The 24,366-nt window shown below is 47.1% G+C and overlaps 1 long non-coding RNA gene across 3 annotated transcripts in view; it reads right to left on the minus strand.

The window, feature by feature from the left end:
* LOC123850018 (uncharacterized) overlaps positions 1 to 24,366 on the minus strand; it is a 32,055-nt gene that overhangs the window by 540 nt on the left and 7,149 nt on the right. For 2 of the 3 annotated variants that reach the window (XR_010407816.1, XR_006792214.3), the window contains 3 exons: positions 22,180 to 22,259; positions 16,036 to 16,182; positions 2,859 to 2,973 (listed from right to left, as the gene is read on the minus strand). This is a non-coding gene — a long non-coding RNA (uncharacterized LOC123850018). The remainder of the gene's footprint in view (positions 1 to 2,858; positions 2,974 to 16,035; positions 16,183 to 22,179; positions 22,260 to 24,366) is intronic. The other variant, XR_010407817.1, reaches the window with a different exon arrangement.

The following is a 24,366-nucleotide window of genomic DNA, read 5'->3' on the forward strand; positions in this document are numbered from 1 at the left end:
ACCAAAGGCATTTCCTACCTCATCCGACAGCCCTAACAACTACTTTATTGGAAGAATTACCAATTGTAAGGATTTTCAAAAGATAATATTCCATCGGATGCACATAGCAACCCTTACTTCAATGCTGGGTAGGTAGGCCTAGAGAGGGCACGCCAAGTAAAGGTGTCAGTATGAACAAAGGCAAGGGAGATGAGTCATGACTGGCGCAGGGGCTAGTCCAAGGGAAGAGGAGAGAGGGGCCCCTGCCATGGACAGGTGGGACCAGATGGGAGGCTCCTCGAGTGTCCAGAACATAGGGTTTTTTACTTTATTCTGAGACTATTGTAAACTTCTTTAAAAGTTCTCTGGGCACCTGGGTGGCTCAGTCAGTTAAGCATCCAACTCGTGGTTTCAGCTCAGGTCATGATCTCAGCATCCTGAGATGGAGCCCCAAGTCGGGCTCCCTGTTCAGTGGGAAGTCGGCTTCCCTGATCTCTCTCCCTCTGTCCCTCCCCCTGCTAGTCGCGCACGCACTCTCTCTCTCTCTAATAAATAAATAAATAAATCTTAAAACGTTCTCGGGGGCACCTGGGTGGATCAGGCATTGAGCGTCTGCCTTTGGCTCAGGTCATGATCCCAGGGTCCTGGGATCGAGCCCCGCATCGGGCTCCCTGCTCCGCGGGAAGCCTGCTTCTCCCTCTCCCACTCCCCCTGCTTGTGTTCCCTCTCTCGCTGTGTCTCTCTCTGCCAAATAAATAAATAAAATCTTAAAAAAAAAAAAAAGTTCTCATCTCTCAGGGCGCCTGAGTGACTCAGTTGGTTAGACGTCCAACTCTTGCTTTCAGCTCAGGTCGTGATCTCAGGGTCATGGGATGGAGCCCCATGTCGGGCTCCCCATGCTTGAGATTCTCTCTCTCCTTCTCCCTCTGCCCCTCTCTCTCTCTCTCAAATAAATAAGTAAATCTTAAAAAAAAAAAGTTCTCAGCTCTCCACTACTTTATGTTAATAAGTCAGGCCAGCTGTGATCTTTGGGTGGAGGAAGGACTTATTTTTTTAAAGGAAAGAAAAATGAATATAGTCATCAGTACTATATGAGGAAGAGGAAAAGATTTCAGGAAATTAGACATCAGGAGAATTTCTCAACTCTGAAAAGCTAGGAACCCCTACCCCTACACTTGAAGCTGTTTTACTATTCAGTTTTTAGTTTTGAATAAATTAAAGCATGTTTTCATACATTTCTTGGCTCTGTGGTTTTTACTATTCATATCTTCTGCCTGCTTTTGTGTAAGAATGTATATCTTTTTTCTTATTGGTTTTTAAGAGCTCTTTCTATAAGGAAGAATTTCTCGGGGTGCCTGGGTGGCTCAGTTGGTTAAACGTCTGCCTTCTGCTCAGGTCATGATCCCAGGGATCAAGCCCTGCTCGGGCTCCCTGCTCAATGGGGAGCCTGCTTCTCCCTTTCCCTCTGCCCCCTTCCGCCTGCCCTGCTGGTGATTTCTCTTTCCCTCTCTCTCTCAAATAAATAAATAAGATCTTAAAAAAAAAAAAAAGGAACTTCTCAACACAGCAAGGTTGGGTGGGGTGGGGGTGGGGGGTGTCTCTGCTTTTTTTCCTAGGGCTCTGGATATCATATCTATCCACCAGCTCTCCCACACTCTTCCCTTGGCCCAGGCCCTGGAGCCCGGTGGAAGATACCAGGCATGTGGACAGAGAAGAGGAATGAATGTTCCAGATCTGGAGCAGAGAGGGAAGGCTCCCCATGCCCACTTGCTGGGCCTGCCCCCTCCCAGGCAGAGAATGCCACCTACAGCCCCTGATTCATCTGTCCTTTGTCAGGAAGTGGCTTCTGCCGAACTGCCTCCCTTCGGGGCTGCCCCGCCCCACCCCACCCTAAAGCACATTAGAAACTAGGACCCAAAGGTAAAGACTAATACTTTACTTTGAAAGGAAGGGTCCAGAAGGGTCCAGAGCTTGGACAGCAGTCTGGAGAAAGGAAGGGATTTGCCCCAGAACATACAATAGGGGCCCAGGCCAGGACCCTTCCTGGCTTTGTAAGGAGGAGCATGAGCCATTCCTTGCCCCATTGGTCCCTCTCCCTCCCAGTTGGCTCTGAGTCCCAGCTCTGCTCTCCCCGCAAACCTGTCAGACCTGAAATAGCCCAGGAGAAAAAAACAAACACCTTGGGTAAACAACAGGGAATGTGAATGAATCAGGATTTTGTTTTTAAGGAATATCATGTGTCCACTGCTGTTTACGCAGTTGGCATGGCCCCTGGTGTGGAAGGACCCTGGCACCTTGCCTGGACCTCCCTTCTTTATTAACCGTAGGGTAGTGGAAGGAGACCCAGCTCACAGCTATTCCATCTGTCACCTGGACTCTGGCTGCCCAGCCCCCTTCTTGCTCCTCTTGTGGCCAGCTCCACCACCACACCCAAGTCCGGGCCCCATGACTGCCCTCCAACTGACAACCCAACCCTTTAGTGGCCTCCCCACCTCCTGCCTCCCATTTATTCTGCAGTGGACAGCCAGCTGGATTGTTCTAAAACACAAATATGACCATGTCGTTCCCCAGCTTCAAACCTTCTGTGGCTCCCACTGTCCTCAGGAGCCTTGAAGGCTCCTGCCAGGCTCCCCTTTGCCCCTCTTCCCCTGGCCCTTCTCTTGTCACACTGACCTCTCATGCCCTCAGACTAGCCTTGCTCCAGCTACATGAGGGCTTACACGCATGCTGATTTTCTTTTCCAATTTTGCCTCACCAAGCACCATCCATCCTCCAGACCTCAGCTAAGATGACCTTTTGTCAGAGAAGCCTTTCCTGTCTGCCCCTTCTCCTAGTGCCTTATACCCCTCCTTCATCGCAATCAGCACGTGCATAATTACCGTATTTTGTGTGCAGTTATTTGTTGAAATAGATCTTCCTCTCCGATGCCAGGACTGTCTTCATTCAACATGACATGATGGAGCTTGGGTGATGCGCAGAACGCTGTCCAGGGCACTGGAGAGGAACATGACAGGGACACCCACCTGATCCCTGGGACTCGGCCACCTTGTTCCTAGACCTGCCTATGCTCATGCCTGCGGTGGCCACACCCACCTCAGTCCCCGTCTGATAGCAAAGTCTGTTCTACCGGGTCCCTGCCATTCGGAGCCTCTGCTTGCATACCTCCAGGAAGGGGGTGCTCACCACCTGCCCAGGTCATGATTCCACATTGGGCCCAACATTACCAAAGTCAGACAAGGGAGTATCATGGTGCCAGCAAACAGGCAGGGAGTGAGAAATAAAAAACAACATTGCTGTTCTCAGCTGTGGGCTTTATATCCTCTGCCTTAATCAATCTTCACCATAGCTCAAGTGACATTCATATTATAGGAGAGGAGACTGAGGCTCAGTGAGGTCAAGTGACCCATCCAAGGTCACACGGCAAGGAAGAGGTGAAGGTAAGAGCCACACACTGAGCCGCAACATCCCGCAACCCACCACCACCCTTCCAGAGACCCAAACTCATGTGTTCATCTAGTTTTCAAACAAGAAAGGGGATTCTCTGCTATGCCCACTGTCTGCTCACCCATTTTGGATTTTCACTTGGCAATATGCTATGAACATCTTTCCATGCTAAGGAATTTTTAATTCTACTGATTTTTCACGGCTGTGTGATAGTCCATTGTGTGGCTGCATTAAACCATTTGCCTATGACCGGACGCTTATTGTCTCAATTGTTTTACGAGGATCAATTTCTAGAAGAAGAATGGCTGGTAGAAACCATCTTTTGAGGTTTTTGATACATAGCGACAAATTGCCCCAATGAAAGGATGATGAAAGGATTGTAGCAGGCACTCATTCCCCTGGCCCTGGCCTTATGCCTGTCCTAGGTCCTTGTCAAGAACCCTGTGTATCATGGTGATTTATGCACAAGTCTTACCTCTCACCTCACCCCGCCCTCCAGAGTGAGAGACCACCCCCCAGCAAGAGCAGAGACCTCAAGCCTCACTGGGTTCCTGACTTCCTGGCAAGTCCCGGAGAGATGTTTTTGCCCAGCCAGTGTTGCTAGTCACTCCCAGTTCCTCCAGGGCCAGCCAGGAGGGGGTTCAGGCCTCACCAACCCGAGTGCGCCACTTCCATGTCAGGCGTGGTTTCCCGCCAGGCTGCAGCTGGTGACTCAGAGCCTGGCCAGGATGGCAGTGCTGGCCGGGTCTACACAGCCCTCCGTGTGACTAAACTTGCGGTAAGGCTGGGCTGGGCCTCTCGAGGTGGGGCCACCTCCACCCCAGCCTGGTCCTCCTTCCTCTCTCCCTTAAGTCTTCCTACTCTCCGTCCTCCGGTCCTTCTGAATAGAATGAGAATAACCCTGGGTTCTGAGCGCCTGAGTGGGCCAGGGTGACTGAGACCTGGTTCCCACACCCATGGGGGGCCCAGCCTGGAGGACAGAAGCCATGGCATGGGGAGGAACAGAGAAGAGGCCCAAGAGGAAGGGGGGAGCTGGAGAGGGAGAGAGAAGCGGCGGGGAGAGTCCAGAGCTAGGCATCAGGATGGGCACGGGCCGCTGTGTGAGGACCACGAGGACCAGGTAGGGACCCAGGAGCAGGGAGCTTGCAAGGACCGCACTGTCCTACCCCATATATAGTGCATCCATGAGAAGTAGCAAAGTCAGTGACAACAGGCTGGGGCAGTCTCGCATCAGGGCCCCAGCTGGCTTGGCAAGTGCAGCATGGTCTAGATTCAACCCCTGTCACCCAGCCCACCGGACGCCCGCGGAGAGGGTTTGAACTATGCACGTGTGCAGGGAGCCCCTCCCAGGGGGGGCATTTGGAAATGTGTGTAGGGGGGTGTTCTTAATTATCACTATGTCTGCTGTCTGTGGGGTGGGGGACGAGGTGCTATTGGCATCTAGTGCCTGAAGGTCAGCGATGCTAAGCATTCTGCTGAGCTGGCCAGTCCTGCCCAGGCACAAAATCCTTCCCCTACCCCGAAACCCAAGGCTGAGACCCCTCTGCGGCCCCGTTCCCTTGTGGAGAGGATCGTGCCTACTATAGAAGTTCGTCCAGTGTTCGAAGTGGTTTTGAGATACCCCGTGTCCCTAAGCTTGCACCTTGCCCGGGCAGGGACTACAGCTGGTGTTCTTATCCGTCTTCTAGGAATAATGATGGTAAGGACATGGGTATGGCACATGCTGGGCACAGGGCCAGGCCCTTAGACGTGTTATCTTCCCGATGGTCCCACGAGGGCTGCACTATTATTATCCCCATTTTGCAGATGAGGAAACGCAAGCTCAGAGAGGCAAGGTCAGTCACAGGGTGGCAAGTCAGGAAGCCAGTTTTTCAACCCAGGTTTACCTCACTGCAAAGCGAGGTACCCTGCCGGTAGGACAGATGAGGAAACGAACACACAGACGTTTTCATGGCTCCCCAACTGGCCCCTGGCAAAACCAGAACCAAGGTCTCTGAACTCACTAATCACGAGTCTTCCCTCTCCAGCCCTGTGCCAAGGGCCTCATCTGCAAATGTGGAGCCATTTAATAAGAATAAAAAACCCTGAGGAGAGACCTTCCTCGAGCCTGTCCTCTACCCATGCTGCCTAATTTCTCCACGTTCTTCCTGCTCTGGAAACTTGTAGGCAATTCCTTTTACCTAAAGTGACTCACCTTTCCACCTGTAAGGTATCTTTCTACAACTCTGAAGAACTCCAGAGATGCTAAATCCTTCCTTTCTGCCCACTGAAAAAGGCCCTGGCTGCTCTCAAGGTGAGCCAGAGTGGCGTTTGAATGTTCTTTAACCTTCCTATGGCCGTGGGGACTAGGTCCCACTGGCTGTCCCCATCCTGGGCCTCGGCTTTTGCAAAAGGGAACTAATAATCCCTGTCCTCCTAGTTGATGTAGAGAGGCGATGAAATCAACCATGTACAGCTCTTGGCCCAGGACCATTAAATAATAGCTGTTCTCACGATGACTGTTAGCATCGAGTGTGGAAGACAGGTGGGTCTACATGGATAATACAAGGTGAATAGTGGAAGATGCCAGGATAGAGGTTTGAGCCAAGGATCCTGGGAGCCCTGAGCTGGGAGGGTGTGGCACGAAGCAAGGTGGCTTCGTAGAAGGAGGTGGTGCTTGAGCTGGGCTGTGAGAGCTGGAATATGGCTGTTATAAAGAAGCCATGGGGGGGCGCCTGGGTGGCTCAGTCACTAAGTGTCTGCCTTCGGCTCAGGTCGTGATCCCAGGGTCCTGGGATCGAGCCCCGCATCAGGCTCCCTGCTCGGGGGAGGGGGGGAGTCTGCTTCTCCCTCTCCCACTCCACCTGCTTGTGTTCCCTCTCTCGCTGTGTCTCTCTCTGTCAAATAAATAAATAAAATCTTAAAAAAAAAAAAAAAAAAAGGAAGCCATGGGTCCCAGGTGCACCAACTGAGCTGCAGAGTGCTGATCTGTAGACTTGCTAATTTGTAGACTTTCTCTTGGGTGCTCCAGGTGAGAAGAAAGGACCCTGTGGGGCATGGACAAGGCTGGAAGTACCGAGCGGGGAAACAGGGTCAGGAAAACAGTTTCTTTCTTTTCTTTTTCTTTTATTTGTTGAAGCCTAATTTACATATATCAAATGCACAATGAGTTTTTAATTTTTTTAAAAATTTTGTTTGTTTGTTTGTTTTATTTATTTATTCATGAGAGTCAGAGAGAGAGAGATAGAGAGAGGCAGCGGCAGAGAGAGAAGCAGGCTCCCCGCCTAGCAGAGAGCCCGATGCGGGGCTCAATCCCAGGACCCTGGGATCGTGACCTGAGCCGAAGGCAGATGCTTAACCATCTGAGCCACCCAGGCGTCCCTGCACAGTGAGTTTTTTAAAAAATGTTTTTGCTGCTTTATTGACATATAATTGACATATAATAAACTGCACATATTTAAAACTGTAGCTTTGGGGTGCTGGGGTAGCTCAGTCAGTTGAGCGTCTGCCTTCGGCTCAGGTCATGATCCCCGGGGTCCTGGGATTGAGCCCCGAGTTGGGCTCCCTGCTCAGCAGGGGAGACTGCCTCTCCCCTCTCCCTCTGCCCCTGCTTGTGTTCTGCCTCTCACTCGCTCTCTCAAATAAATAAATAAAATCTTTTTAAAATGGTTTAAAAAATATAAAGTGTAGATTTGATGATTTGGAACATATGAATACATCTGTAGAACCAGAACCACAATAGAGGTAAGAAACATACTCATATCCCCCCAGTGTTTCCTCCTGGCCCTTTGTAATTCTCCTTCCTCTCTCCCACCCACCTCACATGGAGGCAGCCACTGATTTGATTCCCATCACTATAGATGAGTTTACATTTTCTAGAATTTTATATAAATGGAATCATACACTATTCTTTTTTGTCTGACTTTTAAAAAACTCATATCATAATTTAAAAGATTTTATTTTTAAGGAATCTCTACACCCAACGTGGGGCTCGAACTCACAACCCTGAGATCAAGAGTCGCATGCTCCATCAGCGCCCCTTAAAACTCAGTATCATAATTTTGAGATTCATCCATGGTGTTGCATTAGTAGTTTACTCCTTTTTATTGCTGGCTTATATTATGCAGTAAGATTGTACCACATTGTCTTCATCCATTTGCCTACTGATGGCCATTTGAGTTGTTTCAGCTTTGAGGTATCATAAAGCTGCTGTGAACAACTGTGCATGGCTTGGTGAGGTTTTTTTTTTTTTTTAAAGATTTTATTTATTTGACAGAGAGAGACACAGCGAGAGAGGGAACACAAGCAGGGGGAGTGGGAGAGGGAGAAGCAGGCCTCCGGCAGAGCAGGGAGCCCAACACGGGGCTCGATCCCAGGACCCTGGGATCACTACCTGAGCTTAAGGCAGATGCCCAACGACTGAGCCACCCAGGCGCCCCGAGGTTTTTTTTTTTTTTTTACGATTTATTTATTTATATGAGACAGAGAAAGAGTGCACGTGAGCAGGGGGAGGGGCAGAGGGAGAGGGAGAGAATCTCAAGCAGACTCCCCATTGAGCATGGAGCCCACCAGAGGGGCTAGATCTCAGGACCCCGAGATCACGACCAGAGCCAAAATCAAGAGGTGGACACTTAACCGACTGAGCCACCCAGGCACCCCGCTTGATGAGTTTTATCTTATGGGTGCATGTGGGCAACTATCACCTGGATCAAGATATGAAGCATTTCCAGCACCCCAGAAGTTCTCTTACACCAGGCAATACTCCCCAAAAAGCGATCGTGTTCTGACTTTCACCATAAATCCATTCTGTTTGTCCTAGAGCTTCATATAAATGGAATTAAACAGCAATGCAGTACATTTTCCTTTGTGTCTGGTTTCTTTTGCTTAACATCATGTTTCTGAGATTACCCTGTGTTGTCCCCTGTAGCTGCAGTTCATGCCCTTTTTCTGCGTGCAGTATCCCACTGTGTGGACACACCACAAAGAGTTTATCACATCCTCCTGTTGATGGACGTGTGGGCTACTCCCAGGTTTTGGCTATTATAAATAAAGATGCGATGAATATTTGTGTATAGTCTTTTTGCAGACACATATTCCCTGTCTTCCTGGTGCCTGAGTCATAGCTAGGAGTGGAATTTCTGATTATAGGGCAAGTATGCTTCTTACATTTTTTACATACTTACATTTTTTTCAAAATAGTTGTCCCATTTCATACCCGCACCAACAGTGTAAGAAAGTTCCAGTTGCTCCACTTTCTTGCCAATATTTGGTATTGTTAAGCCTTTTGATTTGATTTTTTTAAAAGATTTTATTTATGTATTTGAGAGAGAGAACGCGCATGCATGAGTGAGCATGAGTGGGGGAAGGGGCAGAGGGCAGAGGGAGAAGCAGACTCCCTGCTGAGCAGGGAGCCCCAACTCTGGGATCATGACCCGAGCCAAAGGCAGACACTTAAAGCCCCAAGCCTTTTGATTTTAGCCTTTCAACTGATGAGTGGTGGTATCTCATGGTGGTTTTGTTTTGCATTTCCCTTATGACTAATGATGTTGGGCATTCTTTCATGTGATATTGGATTTCATTTTTCATTTAAAGGCTGTGTGATTATGAAACATGCTTAACGTAAGACATTCAACCACAGAAGTATATAAAGCACAAAAAGAAAATTTTACCTTATTCTCCCAATTTCACTCTCTATCATTAGCTAACAGTTTATTATATAGCCTACACAAACAGATATAATTGTATACACACACATACACACACACACACACCCTTACATCTTTAAACCACACATATACACCAAAAATCCTCATTTTATCGAGCATATACTATGTGCAAATTTTAGGCTAAGGGACTGACATGCATCATATCACTGAAACTGTATAGTAAGTATGATAATTGGAAGAGGAAACTAGGGCCCAGAGAGGTTAAGACAGTTGCCAAGGTCACACAGCTCGTAAGTGTCATTGTTTGTACTTGAACCCAGGTCTCTAACTTCAAAACCCCAGGTGGATTAACTGAGGTGCTATCCTCCTCCAACCTTAGATTCACTCACTCATTTGTTTGTCTTTTTATTCATCCAAAAAGTATTCTTAGAGCCTATGCGAGGCACTCCCATGCCTCTCAGAGCAACAGATGAGCTGAAGAATCAGGTAGATTAACTAATGTAATTTATGTGGGGTTTTTTTAAGATTTTATTTATTTATTTGACAGAGAGAGACACAGCGAGAGAGGGAACACAAGCAGGGGGAGTGGGAGAGGGAGAAGCAGGCTTCCCGCCGAGCAGGGAGCCTGATGCGGGGCTCCATCCCAGGACCCTGGGATCATGACCTGAGCTGAAGGCAAACGCTTAACAACTGAGCCACCCAGGCGCCCCGAACTAATGTAATTTATGGAGAAAGGAGTATGATGGGAGATGTAGAGGGGGCCAGTCTGACCCACATTTTGGGTCGAGAAAGGGTCCTGGAGTGACTCCAGATGCCCACAGGAGAGGGGGTCAGGCTTCAGAAACAGCACACATGCAAGAGGGTGCACCTGCAGGGAGCCCATCTCTTCCCTAAGGCGGGGTGGGGATTGAGTGGAGGCAGGTGAGGTGGGGAATGCCAGCAGCAAGAGCTCATGGCCACCTTAAGGAGTCTGGCCCCATCCTGAGCATTAAGGGCTGGAGTCATGATTTTCAGATTCCAGGGCTTTAGGTTTTAATTTCCTTCCATTCCCATCCTACAAGATTCTTCTGCAAGGAGCACAGTGTCCCGGTGACTTGGAGGCCACCCAGGCAACAGCTGCACAGCTGTCCCCAGCTGCAGATGCTCCTGCTGCGGGCTCCAGGCTGCCTTGTCAGTCAGGAAGGACCCCATTGCCCCCTGGCGGTGACTGGGACACAGATGTGGAGGGAAATCCGACTTCTCCAGAGCCTGGGGAAAGGGAGGACAGGGAGGGGTCCAGTGGTCCCACTCCTCCCCCAGATCTCCCATCTCAGTCAGCAGCAACCCCCGCTCCCCCAGGTGTTCACCTGGGGTTCACTTTTGAGCCCCCTCTTTCATTTCACTTCCTCTTCGCTCTTCTCCCCCTGGGGCTCCCCCAGTCACCACTACTCTAGTCTCTACACAGAAGCCAGAGTGGTCTTTTTTATTATTATTAAATAAAAGTTATATACAATAAATTGTACAAATCCTAAGTGCATAGCTTGATCAATTTTTATGTATGTAATCACGCATATAACACCCACCCAGATCAAGGTACAGAACATTTCCAGCTCCAGAAACCCACCTGGTCCCCCTCCCCCCACAGATCGTGAGGTTTGTCAAACCATTTGGCAGGTTTGTCAAACTGCAAAGAAAAGGAGTGACCATATAATGGGCACTCTTCTGTGTCTCACTTGTTACACTCAGTGTTACAGCTCTGAGGTTTAACTGTGGTGTTGTGTGTATTTAGCATGAGGGTTGTTTCCCATTTGAGGCGAGTAAGAATAAACAGCTATGTAGCTTCCGGTACAAGTCTTAGGTTGACATAAACACTCATATCAATTAGGTACATGCCCAGAGGTGGAGCTGCTGGGTCGCTGGGCAGGCAGAGGTTTAGCCAAATAATTTCGGGAAGCAGACGGACCAACCAATCCCCAGTCCACTCGTCATGTAGGAAACGAGAGCAATTTTTTGAACTTTTTATTTGGAAATGATTTTAAGCTCACAGAAAAGTTGTAAGAATGAGAATAGTACAAACAGCCCACTTGTACACCCTTTGCTCAGATAAAATTATTTCATATCATGGGGAGATATATATATCTATACACACAACCATTTGCATGCATATCGCAAGAATGTATAGATAGAAGCACATAACATAGGATTATATATGTATGCGTGTTATATGTTATTCACACATGCATGGGTATGTATATATGCTTGTATATAACTTGTCCTGACTGATTTAAGCATAGACTTTATACCTCATGGTTCTTTATACATAAAGACTCCAGTGTGTATTTTCTAAGCACAGGGATATTCTCCTACATAACAACAGTACAGTTAGCAACTTTGGTGGAATTAATGTTGATTCAATAGTTTTATTTAATCCACCACTCACATTCTTTTTTTTAAGATTTATTTATTTATTTGAGAGAGAGAGAGAGAGCACAAGCAGGAGGGGTAAAGGGAGAGAGAATCTCAAGCAGACTCTACTCTGAGCATGGAGCCTGACACAGGGCTTGACCCCACGACACTGAGATCATGACCTGAGCCGAAACCAAAAGTCACCCCCTCAACTGACTGCACCACCCAGGTGCCCCAACTACTCACATTCTTACTGTGTCAGCAGCACCTTGCATTCTCCCCTTACCATGCGGGATCCAGTCTGAGATCAGGCATTGCACGTAGCTATCAGGTTTTTGCAGGCTTTTTCTTTTTTTTTTTAAGATTTTATTTATTTATTTGAGAGAGAGAAAATGAGAGACAGAGAGCATGAGCGGGAGGAGGGTCAGAGGGAGAAGCAGACTCCCCGCCGAGCAGGGAGCCCGATGCGGGACTCGATCCCGGGACTCCAGGATCATGACCTGAGCCGAAGGCAGTCGCTTAACCAACTGAGCCACCCAGGCGCCCCAATAGGTCTTCTGGTTTTGTTTTGTTTTGTTTTGTTTTTAAAGATTTTATTTATTTATTTGAGAGAGAGAATGAGAGAGAGCACATGAGAGGGGGGAGGGGCAGAGGGAGAAGCAGACCCCCCGCCGAGTAGGGAGCCCGATGCGGGACTCGATCCCGGGACTCCAGGATCATGACCTGAGCCGAAGGCAGTCGCTTAACCAACTGAGCCACCCAGGCGCCCTTTGCAGGCTTTTTCAATTGAGAACATTCCATGGCCCTTCTTTGCTTTTATGACTACAGCAGTCATTCTCAATTGGGAGCAACTTTTGCCCTCCAGGGCACATCTGACAATGTCTGGAGACACTTTGGGTAGTCATGACTAGGAGTGTATTACTGGCATCTAGTGGGTAGAGGGCAGGGATGCTGATAAACATCCTACAATGCACAGGACAGCCCCCCTACCACAAAGAGTCGTCTGGCCTAAAATATCAATGGGTTGTCAAACCATATACTAGAGTGATCCTTTAAAAAACAGGAATTGCATCTCATCACCTTCCTGCTGAAATCCCTCCATGGCTTTCCATTGCTCTCGGAATAAAATCCAAGCTCTTTATCACAGCCCAACTGGTGACACGGCCTCACACCTCATAGCCTCCCTCGCTCTTCCTTGTTTGCTATGTTCCAACCACACCAATTGGTCTGTTCCACAAATGTGCCTTGGTTAACCCTACCCCAGGACCTCTGCACTTCCTGTTTCCTTCTCCCAATATCCACACAGTAGATCCCTTAGGTTCAAGTCTCATCTCAAATGCTCCATCTTCGGAGAGGCTGCCTGACAACACAGATTCTTTATCCCATCATCCTGCTTTAGTTTTTTTCATAACACTTTATTATCTGAAATTATCTTGTTTATTTAATTACATGGTTATTGCCGGTCCTCCTCACCAGAGTGAATGCCACACGGGGGCAGGAATTTTTAACCATTTTCTTCACTCCTGTATCCCCCGCCCCTAAAACCAGTCCTATCATAGTAGGCAGGCACCAATTTTGCTGAATGACAAATACGACAAATAATGATTACAAGAATCAGCTCTGAGTCAGGCAGACCTCAGATTGAATCAGTGTTCTCCTCCTTACCAGTTGTGGAGATTTGAGTAAAGACTTTTCATTTCTGAGCCTCTACCTCTACCACAAGGGAGCCATTGATCTGATGAGCTAGAGCTTCTAGACTATTGCTGAGCACATAGTAAGTGCTTAATAACTTGTTATTTGTGGTTCCGACATAGATGAAGCAGCAGGTATGGATGGGAAATAGGATGGAACCCATCTAGACCCTCCTCTTCCCATGATCCCAGATGCAATCCTTCTCTTGACCATTTAAATCTCTTATAACACTTTACTGCATTTTCTAGATGCCTTCTTACTTGATAACTGCCTAAGGGCAAAGGCCCTCTGTCTACTTAACACAGCACCTGAAATGAGGAGCTAGAGAGGCAGGGAGGGAAGGAAGGAGGGAGGGAGGAAGGGAGGGAGAGGAGGAGTGTTTCTGCCTGTGTTCTTACTACAAAAGAGATGAGATCCTCTGATGAGATGCCAGTGCTGGGTTGGGGGAGGGAATGAGAATAGGAATGAAGATTCCAGGTTTTAGAGTATAAGGTAATGGGAATGGGAAACAAGTGAGGTACTAGTCTAGGGTGCAAAATTTAAGGGTGAGGGGTGTATGTGCCAAAAATCTCAGTAATCAAGATAAATAATAGTTTAATGAAGTATTTTTTTAAGATTTTATTTTTTTAAGATTTATTTATTTTAGAGAGAGGAGAGTGGAGGGAGGGGTAGAGAGAGAGGGAGAGAATCCTCAAGCAGACTCCCTGCTGAGCATGGAGCCCGATTTGGGGCTCAATGATCTCACAATCCTGAGATCATGACCTGAGCCAAAACCAAGAGCTGGACACTTAACCAACTGACCCACCCAAGCACCCCAAGATTTTATTTATTTGAGAGAGAGACAGAGAGAGCACAAGCAGGAGGAGGGACAGAAGGGAGCGGAGAGGGAGAAGCAGAATCCATGCTGAGTGGGGAGCCTGACGTGGGGCTCCATCCCAGGACCCCGAGATCACGACCTGAGCTGAAATCAGACACCTAAGTGACTGAGCCACCCAGGCACCCCATTAATGAAGTATTTTTTTAAAGATTTTATTTATTTATTTGTCAGAGAGAGAGAGCACAAGCAGGGGAAGCAGCAGGCAGAGGGAGAAGCAGGCTCCTCGCTGAGCAAGGAGCCCAATGTGGGACTCGATCCCAGGACCCCAGGATCATGATCTGAGCCGAAGGCAGACACTTAACTGACCGAGCCACCCAGGTGTCCCTGATGAAGTATTTTTAATTAAAAATTAATGCCAAAAGTTCCATGATGAACAAAATATCAAACATTTAAACAAAACCAGGACCTGAGGCAAAGAGGAAAAGTACCAATCCCACTACCCTAGTCCTGGCCCTCAGGATTCTGCTGTTCCTCCTGTCGACCTGCAGGTGGTAGGGTCAGCTTCGTTTTAGAAAATAGTCTTTGCTTGGCTTTTGCTTTCTGGATCTGTGGAACTGGTGCTTGAAGTCCATGCTGACCTGGCTGGATGGGCGTTCTATGAAACCGGGTAAGGCCCTTCCCTTCTCTGGACCTCCGTTTTCCTATCTGTAAATGCTAGGAGCTCAAATTTCATTTCTAGCTCATCAGCCCTGGGTTCTCCTTCGCCCTCACTCTTCTTGCCATACCATTTGGAATGTCATTGTTTTCAATTTAGAACCCAGTTGTGGTCTCTCTTTTATCTTCCTCTGGTTGATTGAACGCTCAACTACAGGAAACCTGCAATTTTTCTGAAGGGCAGAAGCTCCACTGTACAAACCATTATAGCCTTCCCAATGTGGAGAGCATGGTATGGGAGCTCATGCAATGCTCAAATAACATGTTTTTCTGGTTAGAAAGTTATTTGTGTTTTTTCTTCTTTAGTTTATTTATGTAATAAATTGACTATATGTTCCTAGTGATGAAGCCTCTTATTCCCGAGGGTGGGGGTTGGGACCCAAAAGTGAAAATGATCTACAGTTTTCTTTTCTTCTGCTGCTTCTTTGTTTGTTTGTTTTTAAAGATTTTATTTATTTACTTGAGAGAGAGAGCACAAGCAGGGGAGAGGGGTAGTGGGAGAGGGAGAAGCAGACTCCCCACTGAGCAGGGAGCGTGATGTGGGGCTTGATCCCAGGACCCTGAGATCAGGACCTGAGCCAAAGGCAGATGCTTAACCAACTGAGTCACCCAGGTGCCCCTCTTCTTTTTTTTTTAAATTGTGTTTTAGTACTAAGGTAATGTTAGTAAAATGGATTATGAACTCTCCATATTTTTCCTGTGGTTTAGAATAGTTTACATAACCTAAGAATAATCTGATCTTTAAAAGCTAAATAAAACTCAGTTGCAAAACCATCTGGGCCTGGTGCCTTTTCCCACCTCTAACTTTTTATTAAAAATTTCAACTCTAGGGGCACCTGGATGGCTCAGTCCTTAAGTGTCTGCTTTCGGCTCAGGTCATGATCCCAGGGTCCTGGAATCCCTGCATGGGGCTCCCTGCTCAGCGGGAAGCCTGCTTCTCCCTCTCCCATTCCCCCTTCTTGTGTTCCCTCTCTCAGTGTCTCTCTCTGTCAAATAAATAAATAAAGTCTTTAAACAAATTTCAAATCTATAGAAAAGTTGAGCACTCTTCACCTACATTCACCAATTGTTAACATTTTGCCACATTTGTGTGTTCTCTCTCTCTCTCTCTCTCTCTCTCTCTCTCTCACACACACACACACACACACACACTTATGCTCTACTTTGTCCTGTGTCGACTTAGCTGGAACCAAGTTTCCTAGAATTCTTTCCCCTGTGTGGTTCCAAGTTGGGTTGGCCACAGAATCAATTTGCTCAAGATTTGGAAGGAGCAGCCATTTTTTGTGCTCTGAGGTTTGACGGAAGGCCTCAGGCTCTTGCTGGAGCCGGCACGTGGCTGTCGCCGATCTGCTAACTTACCTTGTTGATTCTGGGCACCCTGGGCCTGTAGCCTCCCTGGTTCCTGCCGGGTCTTCTCCTTTGACTTGTCTGAGTACTGGGATCAGGTAGGTGTGCAGCCCTGGCAAAGGACACCAGTACTCCTGCAGGTCATCTGTGTCACTGAGGCTGAAGAGGGTGAGAGACAGATGTGGGCTCTACTGTCCTTGCCCTCACGCAGGTCCTTGGCATCTCTCCAGCTACCAGCAGGTACAGAGGCCTCGCACAGTCTATGCACCAGCACCCACACCGCATGAAGTCTATTACTCCACGTCATAGTGGCCCTGCTCTTCTTCACACACACACACACACACACACACACACACACACATCACATTTAAAATTTTTTTGCTCAACTATTTGAAAGGCGAAATGCAAACATCAAACACTATTCCTTAGCACATTTAAAAAAATGTATCTCCTAAGATTTAAGACATTCTTCTACGTAAACAAAATCCCATTATCCCAACCAAGAAAATTCCATTATCCATCCAGCAGGAACTGAATGTAATAATAGTATCTAGCACATTGTCTATATTCAGATTTCTCTGTCCCAATAATGTCTTTATAGATGGTTTTTTTTCTTTTTAACTCCAGAATCTAATCAAGAAGCTTCCAGTGCATTTGGTTGTCATATTTCTTTAAAATTTTAAAAAAGATTTATTCATTTATTTTAGATAGGGGGAGGGGCAGAGGGAGAAGGAGGGAATCTGAACTCAGAGCCAACTTGGGCTTGATCTCACAACCCTGAGATCATAACCTGAGCCAAAACCAAGAGTCAGACCCTTAACTGATTGAGCCACTCAGGTGCCCCAATGTTTCTTTAATTTTTGAATCTGGAATAGTTCTGTCTCTTTTTTCCTCTCTTTCATGACTTTAATTTTTTTAAAGATTTGATTTATTTGATAGAGAGGGCACAAGCAGGGGGAGCGGCAGGCAGAGGGAGAGGGAGAAGCAGGCTCCCCACTGAGCAGAGAGCCCAATGTGGGGCTCTACCCCAGGACACTGGGATCATGACCTGAGCCAAAGGCAGACGCTCAACCAACTGAGCCACCCAGATGCCCTGTCCTATTTTTTTTAAGATTTTATTTTTAAGTAATCTCTGCACCCAACATGGGGCTCAAACTCACAGCCCAGAGATCAAAAGTCACATGCTCTACCTACTGAGCCAGCCAGGTGCCCCAGTTTGTCCTATTATTGCCCCCAGAGTCTTTTGGGATGCAATCTCTTTGTCTTTCTAATCTCTTCCATGGTTCTTAGTCCGTTATTTCTATTGCTTAAGTCAATTTTGATAATTTATGTATTGTTAAAAAAATAACCTATTTCTTTTTGTTATTCCAATTTATTACCATAATATTTAAAGATAATTAATAACATCCATATCTGCATTTGTATTACCTTCTTCATTCCTAATGTTGCATATTTTTACTTTCTCTCTTTGCTTGCTTTCTTTGGACTTACCTTTAGTTAAGATTTCTCCCATTTTATTTGTCTCTTCAAACTGATCTTTTTTCTTTTCAAACAAATTTTATTTATTCTCTTAGTATGTTTTTCCCATTTCATTGGTATTCCCTTTCATCTTTTTGTTCTCTCTCCTTTTAACTCGTTTTTCTAATTTCTTAGTCCTTGTTTCACTTACTTTGAGTCTTTTATAAATAAAAGCATTTAAGACTGCTAATGTTCATCTGAGTACAACTTTAACTGTGTCCCATGGGGTTTTAGTGTAAAGAATTCTTTTTATTTCCTTTTTGAGATATTTTTAACAATAGAGGTGTACTGTCTTACTTGTGTAATGAAAAGTGAAGAAAAAAAAATACACATAGTCCAATGACATCATTCCAGGATTTCTCTGCTGCTGTGAGAGGAGAAAATGCAGGGATCAGGAATGGTGATGGGCACAGCCGCAGCAGAGGATTTGGAGATGAGCCCTCTTTCAGCACAAGCTTCAGAAGTTGGGTCAGCAGTGGGGGTGGGAGGGGTGGGTAGCAAGATATGGGTCTCATAGAAAAACTGCAAATGGCAAGAGTTTCATCTTGAGAGTAAAATAGGTTTGTTTGTTTAAGCAGTCAAAGAAAACACCAAGGGAAAAAAAAAAAGCAAGCCATAACCCATAATGCAGAATGCCAAGCTCTGTCTCCTCCTTCATGAGGTCCCATCAGAGGGAAGGTTGGGGGTGGGGGGGACTATTTGTAGTCTTCCAGTGAATCCAGGCAGAGAACTACTTATAAATATGCTCAAACAGCTCTTGGGTGGTCGTGCTTTTGCCCTGGAAGGAGGCATTTGCATTTTTAGGCCCTAGGGTGAGATGTCAAAAACAGATGGCTTCGATTGTTGGCAATCCATTCAACAAAATAACTGTTATTTTTGTTTTGTATATTAAACATCTGCTCAAACAGCTCCTCCTGTATTGGGGCGTGGCTGTGATGTGTTTAAGGGGGTGCTTATCCACAGCTAGGGGAAGGGTCACTACTTGGAAGGAAGAGAGGGAGGGAGTTGGGGGTCAAGAAGACCCCACCAGGGACCCCACAAGGGGATGTCCCAAAGGTCTGGGCAGTGAGCTCTGAGCTTGTGGACAATCAGACCCAGGACCCAAAGCCTGCTTCACCTGCTTGCCCAATGACAGGCCCCTGAGACCCCTTTGGGGTGGCCAGCTGGTGAGGAGGGGAGCCAGGTCCCCCAGATGGACCCCCTTGGCTACCTGCTTCCTGACTCAGGAGAGAGCAGGAAACACTCAGTGTGACTCAAGACAAGGAGCCCAGGGCCCAGCTTATGCATAAATGGGAGGGAGGGAAACTGACACCAGAGAGAAAAAGTGCCAGGCCTGGGCCACTCAACATGGCAGGACCAGACTCTGAGCGCTGGACTCCTGGCTCCCCCGAAGCTGAGAGTCGTGCTGGGTCTGAAGCAGGGTGGGGAGGGCTCTGGGCCCTGACTCCCTGTAGGGTAAGGTGGGAAGGCGGCTGCTGTCAGGGAGAGGGGTGAGTAGGGAAAAGCGGAGGTGGGAAGACAGTAGACAAAGAGAGGAGAGGGAGGGAGTAGGGACGTGGAGAGGAGGCAGGAAGCTGGAGGGGCCCAGAAAGGCAGCCTGTGTTTCATCTGAGTTGGGAAGGACGGGCATCCCTGCTTTTTTTAGGCTATGAGAGATTTTCAGGGTCTGCTTTACAAGACACTGGCGTGGGGGGGGTGGCCTGTGATGAGGATCCCAGGGTGCCCTGTCATTAGCTGGAGTGGGGGTTAAGGTATGGAGAAATAACACTCTCGAGTCTCAGGATGGAGCAGCCATTCCCCCAGCCACCGTCAGAGCCAGGGCAGGTCCAGGTTTTGCAGGTAGAAGCCTGAAGCTTCGACAGTATGGCGGGGGTGATGGGGGGGGGGGGGGGAAGTGCTCTCTTTAAGAAAGAGAAAACACAATTACAAAAATGAAGTTAGGTATGGAACCTTGAAAGGGGCCTGGCTTCACAGCACCTCCAATGTGCTCAGAGCCTTCTCTGGTGTCTCCTGCTTCATCCTCTCTAACCCAAGGCCCACCTCTCCCCTAGGGGGAGGTGGGAGCAGGTGGTGCCAAGAGCACGGACTTGGTGAAACCTCAATTTTCTCATCTGTAACATGGGCAGGATAATATTTCTCTCCTCAGGACCACAGTAAAGATTAAACCAAATAATAACATGTAGAGCAGTTAGCACAGTGCCCGACATATCACAAGCACTCAATAAATAGTATGCCTGATATGCCATAAGTGTTGGGTTTATGATTGTAATAATCATCCAAAATGATTCCATTTCACTTCAAATGGCACTTCCTCCAGGAAGCCCTGTTTTAAAAAAATTGAAGTATAACATGGGGTGCCTTCCAGTTGGAAGAGCATGTGACTGGATCTCAGGTCGTGAGTTCAAGCCCCACATTGGGTGGGAGATTACTTTAAAAAAAAAAAATCTTTAAAAATTGAACTGGAGCGCCTGGGTGGCTCAGTCAGTTGGGTGTCCGACTCTTGATTTTGGCTCAGGTCATGATCTCAGGGTTGTAGGATTGAGCCCTACATTGGGCTCCATGCTCAGTGTGGAGCCTGCTTATCCCTCTCCCTCCCCCAGCTTGTATGTGCTCTCTCTCTCTCTGTCAAATAAATAAGATCTTCTTAAAAAATCTTTTTTTTTTAAGATTTTTTTTATTTATTTGAGAGAGAGAGAGAGTGAGAGAGAGAGCGCAAGAGGGGGTAGGGTTAGAGGGAGAAGCAGACTCCCCGCGGAGCAGGGAGCCCAATGTGGGACTCGATCCCGGGACTCCGGGATCATGACCTGAGCTGAAGGCAGTCGCTTAACCGACTGAGCCACCCAGGCGCCCCTTCTTAAAAAATCTTAAAAAGGGGCGCCTGGGTGGCTCAGTCGGTTAAGCATCTGCCTTCGACTCAGGTCATGATCCCAGGGTCCTGGGATCGAGCCCCACATCGGGCTCCCTGCTCCACGGGAAGCCTGCTTCTCCCTCTCCCACTCCCCCTGCTTGTGTTCCCTCTCTCGCTGTGTCTCTCTCTGTCAATAAATGAATAAAATCTTTTAAAAAAATAAAAATAAAAAATCTTAAAAAAATAAAAATTGGAAGTATAACATATATCTGACAAAGTACATAATTAAGTGAGCAGCCTGGTGAACTTTTATACAAATATGCACCCTTGTTACCACCACCCAGGTCAACACATAAGACACAGAACATTTCCAGAGCCCCAGGGGCCCTCTCATCTCTCTTCCCAGTCAGTATCCTCGCCCTCCACCCTCATGTGATAGTCATTAAACTGAGCTCTATCATCGATTAGACGGTTCTTGAAGCTTTATATGCATGGAATCATAGTGTATCCTTCTGTGTCTGGCTCAAAGAAGCTCTGAAATCTGGAGGTGCAACAGAACTGTGTGGTTAAGGGGCACCTGGGTGGCTTCCAACTCTTGGTTTCTTGGTTTCAGCTCTGGTCATGATCTCATGGTTGTGGGATTGAGCCCCCTGTCGGGCTCTGCGCTCAGTGCAGTCTGCTTCAGATTTTTTCTCTCTCTCCCTCTGACCCTCCCTGCTCTCATGCTCGCTTGCGTGCTCTCTTTCTCTCAAATGAATAAATAAAATCTTAAAAAAAAAAAAAAAGAGCTGTGTGGTTAAGAGTTCAGGCTTTGGGCTCAAATACGCCTGGTTCAAATCCTGGTTTGGCCAGGAATTTGCTATGTGCCCCAGGACGTGCTGTGTCTCAGTGTCTGCATCTGTAAAGCATATAAATCATCATACCTACTTGATAGTATTTCGAGGGGGCTTAAATGAGATATTGTGCTTGAAGCATTTGGTAAACAAGGGTGCCCAGGAAGTGGCAGGTGCTATTCTGATTCACCTTAATTATGTTCAGCCCCTCCCACACCCACCACAGAAGAATCCCAGAGACTCCACAGCTCTGACCTGAACTATTACCCTAGCCTCCCTTGGTGCCTTCATCTCTGATCCAGCCTCCAGTCTGGGCTGCTAAGTGGGCTGTGCCAACATGGCCACAGATGGGTTACTGGGCCTTCACCCACGCTGTTGCTTCTGTTCAGGATATGCCCCATCACCCCCACTCCTCTTTCCCATGCAAACTTGGCTAAGCTTCAAAGTCTCAACTTTGGGGCGCCTGGGTGGCTCAGTCGTTAAGCGTCTGCCTTCGGCTCGGGTCTTGATCCCGGGGTCCTGGGATCGAGCCCCGCATAGGGCTTGCTGCTCAGCGGGAAGCCTGCTTCTCCCTCTCCCACTCCCCCTGCTTGTGTTCCCTCTCTCGCTGTGTCTCTCTCTGTCAAATAAAATCTTTAAAAAAAAAAAAAAAGTCTCAACTTTGCCTTTCCCAAGAGTCACTTCCAGATCCCTGGCTGGACTGGATACCCCTCCTCAGGCCTCGCTGGCTCCCTGTTCCTGCCCTGGCTCAACCCTGCACTGTGTCTATATGCTCACCCTGGAGTGCTCCGCACCTGGCAGAGGGCCCAGCATACTGCAGACACCTGATGAATATTTATTAAATGTTAAATGGATAAATAAATAAATGTCACGTCCATACTTGAAAACCTTCCATGGCTTCTCATGGAGAAATAAAGTCCAAACCACAGAGCACCATGTTCTACCATCCAGCCTCACCTCCCACGTGGCACGGTGTGGATCCTGGTCCTTTCTTTTGTTGGCTGTGAGCCCTTGGACAAATGGCTTGGTTTTCTCATCTGTAAAATGGGGATAATAATAGTAAATAACTCATAGGTAACCATTAGGGTTAAATGGATCGATATATGTAAAGAGCTTGGAATAAGTGACTGACACATAGTATGTCCCACACATGCTTGTTGTCCGCAATATCCTCCTCGTCATCATCACTATTCTGCTGGGGGAGGGGCAGTCACCTGGCTCTGCGGGATGAGGACAGGGACCTGGACCTGGCGGCAGGACTCCTTTTCTTTAAGAGTCCTTTGTTTACTCAGCCCTATCATTCACTCCCATCTTCCAAAGTACCTGGTACCAATGAATCCTGAGCTTCCTCCAAGGTTCTGTGGTTGAGTCTGGTCTCTTTTTGAAGATTTGTGTTTCTACCTCCTCTTCTCTATGCAATCATTAACCCTCAGCCACATGCTGCTCATCTTCCAGAGTTTTGTCACTATCTCTCATCTCCCATTCCCTCCTTTTTCTGTTCTTTGTGTCTTGTTTTGTTTTTTGCAACTTTTTTTTAAAGTAGGCTCCATGCCCAATGTGGGGCTCAAACTCATGTGCCTGAGATCAAGAGTCACATGCTCTACCGACTGAGCCAGTCAGATGCCCCCATTCTTTGTGTCCTTATGGATTTAAACTTCTTATAATTCCCCTGCTATTGCTTTAGCGGGCTTTCAGGAGGAAAAGGATTCCACATTATATAACCAGATCTATTTTTCTATCAACAAACAAAATTCTAAAAACAAACAAGCAAACAAACAAACAAAATTCTAAAGCAAAACATTGATTTATTTTTGGGGAGGGGGCACATGGGAATTTGCTTTATTGCTTTGCTATGTTTTTAAAATGTTTTGTTTTTTTTAAAAAAGAGAGGTTCTCCCCTATTCAAAAAAGTGCCCTTGATCCTGATCTGTGGTTTTCATCTAGCTGTTCTTCTGCTCTCCTCTTTCTGTGCACCCCTGGCTCCTCTGTACTTCTCTGGCCATTTCCCTCCTGCCTCCTTCTGGTGTCTGCTCCTTCTGCTCAACCTTAAACTGAGTGTTTCCCAGTGTCCTTCACATAACCAACCCTGGGTCATCCCAGTCACTATTGCTGGTGTCATCCATAGCCTATGTGCTGAGAGGCACACCAGATCTGGCTTCTGACTTTTGAACTCACATCCAATGGCTTCTCATTGAAGCCCAGCCTGCCTGTCTCTCCCCTTTAAAATGCAAAACGAGGGGTGCCTGAGTGGCTTAGTCAGTTAAGTGTCCAGCTCTTGATCTTGGCTCAGGTCTTGATCTCACAGTTGTGAGTTGGACCCTGCGTTGGACCCTGCCCAGCATGGAGCCCGCTTAGAAAATAATAATAAAATAAAATAAATAAAATGCAAAACTATTCCCTGCCCTTCTCCAGGTCTACTCCTGATCACCCTACTATTTTTTAAAAATATTATTTGTCAGAGAGAGCACAAGCAGGGGGAGCAGCAGGCAGAGGGAGAAGCAGACTCCCTGCTGAGCCAGGAGCCAGACACAGATCTCGATCCCAGGACCCTGGGATCATGACCCGTGCTGAAGGCAGACACTTAACCGACTGAGCCACCCAGATGTCCCTCACACTACTATTTCTATCATAGCACTTATCACTTTCTAACACACTATATAGTTTATTATTTACTTATTTATTATGTTTCTCCCTCTAGGATGTCAGCTTCATAACCAATGGGAATTTTCTTTCCTGTTCACTGCTGCATCTCCAGTGTCTAGGATGCTGTCTGGAGCATAGTAGGTGCTCAATAAATATTGCTGCATTGATGAATACCACTACACTTGGCCTATTCCAGAGGTTCCCAAGCATGGTAGCCTCTCTGTCTGTCATTTTTTTCATAGCATCCCAGACTAAAAGAAATACCTATCAGCTTTGTTGGTAGCTAACTACCAGTTGTTTAGTCCTAACTACTTAATTGCCATTTGAAAAAATAAGGGGAGCCTGGTTGGCTCAGTTGGGAGAGTGTGCAACTCTTCATCTTGGGGTCATGAGTTCGAGCCCCACGTTGGGTGTAGAGATGACTTAAATAAATAATCTTTTTAAAAAGGAAAGAAAAAATAATGGCCATAAATTGAAAGAAAAGGTATTTTAAAATAATTT

The sequence above is a fragment of the Mirounga angustirostris genome, unplaced genomic scaffold, assembly GCF_029215605.1.
Source record: "Mirounga angustirostris isolate CCGP_5_RB_7025 unplaced genomic scaffold, mMirAng1.0.hap1 SCAF_15, whole genome shotgun sequence".
Classification (NCBI taxonomy): domain Eukaryota; kingdom Metazoa; phylum Chordata; class Mammalia; order Carnivora; family Phocidae; genus Mirounga; species Mirounga angustirostris.